The sequence below is a fragment of the Megascapheus bottae genome, chromosome 14, assembly GCF_031878675.1.
Source record: "Megascapheus bottae isolate mThoBot1 chromosome 14, mThoBot2.hap1, whole genome shotgun sequence".
NCBI lineage: Eukaryota > Metazoa > Chordata > Mammalia > Rodentia > Geomyidae > Megascapheus > Megascapheus bottae.
Genome location: NC_143522.1, coordinates 33,976,034 through 33,981,960, shown reverse-complemented (window position 1 = coordinate 33,981,960; position 5,927 = coordinate 33,976,034). Strand labels below are relative to the sequence as shown.

Genomic DNA, 5,927 nt, shown 5'->3' with positions numbered 1-5,927 from the left:
TATAACTCCACCCATATGCTCTTCTCAACATCTGGCTGCTTGCATGATAAGCCTTCCCTCCCATAGCCCCACAGCTTACAGCACAAGAATTCCCAGCCCCTTCATTTTAAAGTGAGATTGGGGTTTCTTCTTAGGTATAGGAAATGTAACAGGGCTAAGTAGAAAAGATCTTGTCAGGACCACGGTCAGCAGCGAATGGGTCCCGATTCCCATTTCACTCCCTCAGTTTTTATCATTGCTATAGACGGTTTTCAATTGAGTTCAAATGATCTTCCTCCTCCTCCTCTTCTTCCTCCTCCACCTCCTCCTCCTTTTCCTTCTCCTTCTCCTTCTCCTTCTCCTCCTCCTTCTCCTCCTCCTTCTCCTTCTCCTCCTCCTCCTCCTCCTCCTTCCTCCTCCTCCTCCTCCTCCTCCTCCTCCTCCTCCTCCTCCTCCTCCTCCTCCTCCTTCTCTTTTTGATGATGTGAGAATGATACATATTTATTGTATCTTTTCTCAAGGGAGTAGATCTGATACAGTGCTCACTTCCAGTCAGCCATAAAGGAACCAGGTATTGGTGGTTCAGGTCTGTAATCCTGACTACTCAGGAGGTTAGATCTGAGGGTTCTGGTTCAAAGCCAGCCTCAGCAGGAAAGTCTGTGAGACTTTTATCTTCAATTAACCATCAGAAAGCCAGAAGTGGTGCTCACTTTGGCAGCACATACATCAAAATTGGAACAATACAGAGAAGATTACCATGGCCCCTGTGCAAGGATGACACGCAAATTCATGAACTGTTCCATATTTTTAAAAGAAAATTGGAGAAGTTAGAAGCCCTTAAGAAGGCTAGACTCAGCATCTTTTCTTCCATAGGTAAAGTTCAAAGACTTTAAATATGTTCTTATGTGTATGTATTATATATACGTGTATATATTTTTTAATTTTTCAAAATACATTATTATTAAGTCTGTAATATATAATACTACCAAATTGTATAAATATAAAAGTCAACGTAATGATAACATTGATTGATGTCAAGGTCAATAAATAATGCATGATACAGTAATTTTCAAGTGGTTACATTAATAATAGATAATCAAGAAAGAGGTCAGTCTCCCACAGATGAATTCCACTGGATGAAAATGTGGATGCCATCCTTGACTTTGTGAAACGATTTCCTTATAAATCCTAAAACTCCAATTTGTCTTCAGAGGCATATTAAGAAATAGTTTTGTAATTGTTTTTCCAAAATGATTTCCTACACGTGAAGATCTCAAAGGTAAAAGACATATATATACTTAATAACCATATCATTCAGAAACATCAATAAGTTTAAACATCACTAAAATTTATCTGCTTCCCACTTTACTTCTTTCAGTTAACTTCTTTTTTTATATATTTTTTAATTGTAATTAATAGAAGGGTTACATGATATTTGCCAGATAGAAGGTGCATTAATTCCCATACATTGATACCCTTTCACATGTCTTGGTCCCCATTTCCCTCCCCCCCACCCCCACCCCTCATCTTGTTTTCCCCCGTTCCCTATCCAATTTCAAATAACCAAATATGTATGTTTTATTAGAAAAGGGGAGGGGAAAAGGCAGAAATGGAGCTGTGGTTCAAGTGATTAAGTGCTACCTTTGAGCATAAGTGCTTAAGGCCAGCACTCAGGCCCTGAGTTGAAGGGCGTGGGTGTGACAGGCTCTGAGATGCTCCTGGAAGCTACAGAAATGTCTCCAGAAATGTCTCCATGGCTCTTTCTAGGTGTTGGATTAGGTTTATGGGTCAGAAGACAATTGTAGAAGAGCTTCCTGCTGGATTCCTACACTGTAACTCTCTCTCTCTCTCTCTCTCTCTCTCTCTCTCTCTCTCTCTCTCTCTCTCTCTCTCTCTCTCTCTCTCTGTATATGTCTGTGTTGATTGTTTCTCCTCAAGAGTGGTGTTCCACTACTTGAGCCATGCCTCCAGTTTAGGTATTTTTCTGGTCAGCTGGAAGTAAGAATCTCCTGGATTTGTCTGCCTAGGCTGGCTTTGAACCATGATTCTCATATCCCAGCTTCCTGGTGTCAGGACTGTAGGTGGGAGCAACTGGCACCCAGGTTATATGGACACATCTTGGAATTAAATTCCGAACTCTGACTTTTTCACCCACACTGTTCCCAAAGGACTTTGTTGCTGCTGATTTCATTTTTCTTTTCGAGACATTTCTGTTTTCTAGGCTTGAACACATGACGTTTCTGCCTCAGCCTGCTAAAGCGCTGGGGTTGTAGGCAGCCACGTTTTCCTAAGGTTTTAATATGCGACTCCGTGTCTAAGTCTAGCTTCATCCTTTCTCTTGATTTCGTTCTCCACCCATCATGTCACCAAATGTTTTTTCTCATGTGAAGAATATCTCAAATCCAACATGTTCAAAATGGAGAGTTGCTCATAAATCAGTCTTCCTCTAGGGCTAACTTTCTCAAGTAAACGGCTCTCTACCTTTGGTTCAAGTCAAGGGTTGCACTTGAGATTTTGTTTCCTCCAACCCACCCCACATTCAATCTATTAGCATCTTTTTTGATCCTACCCACTGAACTACCTATGTCTTCCGTCTCTGTTGATGCCATCCAGATCTAAGCCATCCTTATCCTTCACCTGAATTTTTATTGCTATCCTCTCTCAGGTGTTCTGTGTCCATCAGGCTCTTTTTTTTCTCTAGTAGGTAGAAGTCAAACCCAATGTTTTTCAAGTAGCATAAATTAGACTTGCCACTTCCCTGACCAAAATAACGTAGCAATTTCAACCTATCCTAGAATAAATTTGAGCTCAAACTTGATCTATAAGATTCTACTTGTCCTTACTCCTGTGCTTTTTGGACATTATTCTATCTTCTATGTCCATCTCATTTATCATTTCTGAACCACACTGGCCTTTCTGTCCTCAGATACACTGAGTGTTCTCTTGCTTTCAGGTATTTGCATCCAGGGTTTCTGAATCCCATTTCTTCATTTCCACATACGCCTCCTGTTTCTGCCTTTTCAATTTTAGCTCCAAGTCTGAGATTTGCTAGCGGACCTTCTGTGGCCACTTCATCTAGGGGTTGCTTCCTCAGTTACTTTTTATTGCTTCCCCTTGTTCTTCCTTCTTAACACTTATCACAGTCTATAAATGGCTTATTCATTCAGTTTGCTTACTTCTACCCCATGAGCAAAGGCTTTGACTGTCACACAGTTGTTACCTGTGCAAGTACTGGTTGAATAAATGAATAGATGAATGAATGTCTCTAGAAAAGGTGCTACCTATAGCCTCTTAATGGCAATTTTCTTTTATTCTGTGCAAAGTTTTATTCTCGCTACTTGTAATTAATTTCCCCAAGAAGAAAGACAAAGTGCCCAAGTATTATTATGTAATGTTTGAAAAAACAACATCTGAGAAAGCTCTGAAGTTCAATTAAATTCTGGCATAATACATACGTTCATGGGGACCGTGGGTTCTGGTTGAGATCTGTATGGGGAGCTTCTAATCATTTGTGTTAGAGATGTCTATAAATCAGCAGGCCATTCTGGGAGAGTAAGACAATAGCAAATAAAATTCAGTGGATGGAGGAGGCTGGCTCTTTCAGTCAACCTCCCCCAGATCTTTATTATAAAGAGAATTGATCACCACTTTCAATTTATTTTGACTAGTCATCTCTTCAAGGAGAAGAAGCCTTGTAAATGTCTCTAGACAGCCCATTGTACTCAGGATTAATTTAGGCTTTTGGTAAGAAAACTATCTAAGGCAAGCAAATGCCCAGTAAAGCTCGTCATCAGCTTTCGAACCTCCAAGCCTGTAAGTACAATTTGATCATGTCCACGTTCAGTTCTGATTCTGGGCATTTTCAATGTTTTCCTTGTAATAAGCTTATCAGACTCAAAGGAATTTGGTCAGCATGGTACTGTCAATTCAATGTTCTGCTTTAAAAAATGTTCATGTTAATTTATTATGAGATTGGCTCCTATATGTACAGTACTATGAGTTTAATGATTAACAATCTTTTTTTTTTTCCCCTGTGGGTCATGGGGCTTGAACTAGGCCTGGGCATTGTCCCTGAGCTCTTCAGCTCAAGGCTACCACCCTACCCTCGAGTCAAGCCCACTCCCCCCCCCCCCCCACACAATTCTAGAGGTTAATTGGAGGTTAATTGGAGATAAGAGTCTCAGGCTGGCTTTGAACCTTGATCTTCAGATCTCAGCCTCCAGAGTAGCTAGGATTACAGGCGTGAGCCACTATGCCTGGCTATGATTAGCTATCTAGCCACCTCCACAACTAGCTTTTAGTCACTGACTGTCCACCTCACCCCTCTCCCACCCCACTTTCATTCCAACTCCTCCAACTACTGGCACTCACCATTTGCTTACATCACTACATTTCTGACTTTGGAGAGTATTAGATAGCTGGGATGAGCTTTGAGATTGACTGCTTTCATTTAGAATAATGACTTGAAATACATTCAGTTTGTTGAGCGAACAAGTCACTCACTACTATTTCTTACGGCCCAGTGGTGTTCTATTGTATGAATGTATCCTCGTTGGTCTCCATTATTGAGAGGCAGTTGAGATGTCTCTAGTTTTAGGTGATTATGAATAGAGTTGATGGTACCATTTGTTCGCAGGTTTTTAAGTAAATATACACTTCACTATAGTAAATGCCTGGGAATGGGAGTGCTGAATCATATTGTAAATGTAGGCTTAAAATATACAAGGAGTTCGAGCCCCATGTTCCATCTTGAATTCTCACAGCGATGTTTGAGAGTTGGAGCTGATCCATACTTTGTCAGTACTTAGAATGGGCAGTACGTTTAATTTTACTCATTTCAATATGGCTAGTGCTGTTGAACCTCTTTTTTTTTTTTTGTCTGTCATGGGGCTTGAGCTTTGGGCCTGGGCGCTGTCCCTGAGCTCTTCAGCTCAAGATTAGCACTCTACCCCTTGAGCCACAGTGCCACTTCTGGTTTTCTGGTGGTTAATCGGAGATGAGAGTCTCAAGGACTTTTGTACCGGGCTGGCTTTGAACTGTTACCCTAAGATCTCAGCCACCTGAGTAGCTAGGATTACAGGTGTGAGCCACCGGCACTGGCTTTCCACCTCTTTTTTTTACTTGACATCACATATCGGTTTTGATGAAATGTCAATGTCTTTTTTTCATTTTTAAATTGGGTTGGTTTTTTTACTATTGATTTGTGAGATTTCTTCATTTTCAGCATAAAAGGCCTGAAATACATAACTTAGAAATATTTTTCTAAGTCTGCAAGTTTTCTTTCTCATAACAGTGCCATTCTCAATCCAAAGGTAGTAAGTTGTTTAAAAAATAAAATTTGGAGTATTATTTTGTTTTCTTTATGGATTGTGGATTTGCTACTTAATCTAATGTATTTTGTTGAACCCTTGATCACTAATAGTTTCTTACAAGAGCTTGAGAACTTTATGTTTACATTTAACTCTATCTACATTTTTAAAAATTATATAATTTATAATTCAACATGTAAGGTTATGAGTACAATGCATCTTGACAATATTTTTATGTTGATTTTTATTTTTATGTAAATTAACAAAGCCAGGTTGATGTTTTATGTTTTTGTCTAAAAAAGCTTAATTTTCCTATCACAAGTTATTGGGCTTTTCTTTTTTCATTAAGTTAATTCAAATCCATCACATATCTTACTTTCTTTTTATTTATGGGATCTCTATTTTGTTTCATTGAGCTATCTGTCGAGTCTTTGACTAATATTGCATCCTCTTAATGGCTAAAAGTTTTAATAAGTCTTAAGTCATTCAGGTTGCATGATTCTTTAAATTTAATTCCTATTTAAAATATTTTTGACTGTTCTAGTTACTTTGCTTTTCTGTATACAGTGGATAATTGATTTCTCTATAAAACTCATTGGAATTTTAATAGGAATGAGATTAAATCTCTAGATCAATTTG

General features: G+C 39.0%; 1 non-coding gene across 1 annotated transcript; it reads left to right on the top strand.

The window, feature by feature from the left end:
* The first annotated feature begins 681 nt into the window (after nucleotides 1-681).
* LOC150055040 (U6 spliceosomal RNA) lies at nucleotides 682-788 on the top strand. Its single transcript, XR_016537737.1, has one exon. It is a non-coding gene; the product is annotated as a U6 spliceosomal RNA (small nuclear RNA).
* Nucleotides 789-5,927: the final 5,139 nt, after the last annotated feature.